The 3,365-nt window shown below is 30.5% G+C and overlaps 1 long non-coding RNA gene across 1 annotated transcript in view; it reads left to right on the forward strand.

The window, feature by feature from the left end:
• LOC110263554 overlaps positions 1-3,365 on the forward strand; it is a 20,154-nt gene that overhangs the window by 8,173 nt on the left and 8,616 nt on the right. The window lies entirely within an intron of this gene.

Below are 3,365 nucleotides of genomic sequence, written 5' to 3' on the forward strand. Positions count from 1 at the left end.
TATCTCTAACAACTCCTTATCACAGCTAAGTGCTCCTAGTTCACTCTTTAATGGTTTATCTGGAACAAGCTACCAACACTCAAATATACTGTTGTATCCTAGAACTTTGTAATAAACTCTCAGTGAGAATACATCCAGAATGTCTTCATCCAACCCAGTCAACTCATCAGTATGATCAGTCTCATAAACTATACTTCCATTTGACTTAATGACATAATTTCCTCCATGATAATACACAATGATTATTAAATCATCCATCTATAATTAAGATTAAAAAAAAAACTATTAACAACCACACTAACTTTAGACTAGGTACAAATCATGGATTATCAAACTCAATTTAAAAATCCATTAACTCCAACTTTTCAGAAACTCAAAACCAGACAAATGCCACTTTTCAAACCAATATTATTTTTACTATCAAAATAGCATTGCTACTAACATCCTTAAACCCAACACAACACTAACAGTTGATCAAAGTGCAAAAACAATAAAAATATTTAAACCCTTGCCTACGAGAACCATAACAGTATCACCTATCATAATCAACCAAAGTCCCCAAGTCATTTACAGATCACATATACCAATACACAATAAAAAACAAATCTCAACTAACAAAAAATATTAAAACAGAGCATGCAAGGTTGCGAATAATGGTTTTGTTACTGACATGTTCTTGAACAATAGAAGTTCGACGGTTCTTCATCTTCACTGTATGCAAACGACGCAAGTGAGAATAGCTTTCAACTTGGCCTACAGTGACAACATAGGCTTTTCGTCACCACAACGTCTACGAGAGGAGGAAGAAGAAGATAGGTCAATTGAGATTTTTGTAAATAATGAACAGCGCATTAGGATTTAACTTTAACCTCTTTGTACTTTTACATGTCGTCATTTTGGGGAAGTTTATGCGCCAACATTAAAATTCTAGTTGGTGCCAAGTGTCAATTAAATGTGACATGTCAGCGCTCCGATGTCGGAGATTGACGGAAGGGTCAACTTGAGCCCTGCGTTAAAATTTTAGGGTATAATTTGGATCAATTGGAAATTTGAAGGCTAAATTGAGTCGGGGTCTAATTTTAGAGACCACTTTGAATATTAACTTATTAAATTATTGAACAAATAACTGCTCCTAAGTCTCTTTTAATACTTCATCATTATATTATTCTACAACGGCTAGCATTCAATCGCCAAAAAATGCTGACGTGGTGCGTTTTTGATGCTAGTATGCATGCATCTCTCTTCTCGACTTATTTTGGAAAAGTATATTCTTTATAACCATATATGAAAATTAGCATTTAATGCATAATTAGACTAATTATCAATCATTAATATTTTCAATCATTCTAATTGTCAATCATTATAATATAATTCTTAATCAAACATAATCAGTGACAAATTGATATTTATATGATTTTTATTGCCATAAATATAATATTAACATAAATAGCTTTGTTAAAATTTCTATAATACACGTGTGTATTAATTAGTGAAAAATTAATATTGATATCAATAATTAATTTTGTACTACTAAAGGTTATATATAATGTTTTCTTTATGCTTCATGAGTCTAAGTTTTAGAGGCAAAGCATTTTGATTAATTTTTTAATTTATTATTCTTTATTGACTACTTCATACATTAAGAATGTATTCTTCATTTTTCGGGAAGTTGATCCTTTTAAGATACGAGTTATAATTTTTTATGCTATTTTTTATGTAGTCATTCTATTATTATTTTTTTGATAATTTGATAATTGTTCTTATTCAATCTTATTCTTTTCGTCTAACATTACAACGTGATTATCTTTTTCCACAATAGTTTACAATGTACCACATCCATCTAGGGCTGACAATATATACCCTACCCGCGGGTACCCAATCCGGACCAACCCGTTCGGGTAGGGTTGTCTATCCGACCCGCTGCGGGTAGGGTAGGGTACGGTGCGAGTTTGCCTGCGGGTAGGGTAGGGTACGGGTTCAGGGTATACCCTATCCTACCCTACCCGGACCACTAATATATTATATAATATATACGTAAAAGTTATGTATGTAGTGAAAAAAGTGAGTTTTAAACTCACAATCTTCCTCTTATAAAAATTTGAAATAACCACTAAGTTAGTTGATGATTATATTATTTGTAATTTTATGTTGGATTTCTTTAAGATTTTATTGTTTTTAATTTTAATTTGAATTTAATTTTTTATTTTCTATTTTATTAATATGTATGAAATTTGAAATAGTTGAATTTTATATTTGTTTGAAAATTTTTTATTTTTCTGCGGGTAGTATCGGGCAGGGTAGGGTTAGAACTTTAAGGTGCGGGTAGGGTTAGGGTTGAGAGATTTTCAACCCGCGGGTAGAGTAGGTAGAGTCCAAACCCTACCCTACCCTACCCATTACCAGCCCTACATCCATCAAATATCATCCCGAGTTGTATTTACTTATTCGGGTTCTAATTACTTGGATGTAAGAGTTCAACGAGGGGTTAATGAACTCTATTTTACTGAATGATGGTTGGATTTATTCATATATTATGACCAACCTAATGGAATGTGGGTAAAAAATTTTTTAGGAGGAGCTCTATTTTTTATTGAGCAATTGCTTTTAATGAACTTTATAGGCCAAATTCAAATTCTATCACATCCATGTTTTCTACGTCTGTCCGAAAATCTTCGAATTGGAGTATATAATTAGATAGAATTTTCTCAATTTAGGTTCTATTTTGCTAAAATTGTGTCAAATTTGGAGATGCAATTTTAAATAGGAAAATTCTATGGTATGAATTGTAAAAAATATCCACATACATAGTTCTTAGGTGTTATACATAACACCTAAGAACTATGTATGTGGATATTTTTTATAATCCATACCATAAAATCTCCCTTTCAAATAATGGTACTATATTTAAATTTTCTTCTTTTAAGTTAGCTTTTCATATTAAAAATAATTTTATAACATATATTGCAATTTTTTTTTTCAGAAATTACTGGCCGTTTGGTGCATCAATGCAATGCCGTTAATGGGAATAAGGGTCAATTTAGTTTATCGTTATGGCTATTCTATATGTTGCCTCATTACATGGATAACAGGTGATGAAGTTTATTTAAAAAGAGGATGATATGTATTTGCACGAATTTTAAATGTTCGAGCTGATTACATTCTATAATTAGTTTGTTTAAGTTAGTTACTTTGAGATTTTATTTTCTGATATATTGGGTATGATTTTATTTTGATGCTTTTTATTATATCATTAATTAATGATTTCTTTCTTAATCTTAAAAGCATTATACTTATGGAAGAAACATGCATATTAATATATGATTATGAGTAAGAAAATATTTTTATATTATTAATTAGAGTCAGTC

Source organism: Arachis ipaensis, chromosome B01 (genome assembly GCF_000816755.2).
Source record: "Arachis ipaensis cultivar K30076 chromosome B01, Araip1.1, whole genome shotgun sequence".
In the NCBI taxonomy this organism is placed as follows: domain Eukaryota; kingdom Viridiplantae; phylum Streptophyta; class Magnoliopsida; order Fabales; family Fabaceae; genus Arachis; species Arachis ipaensis.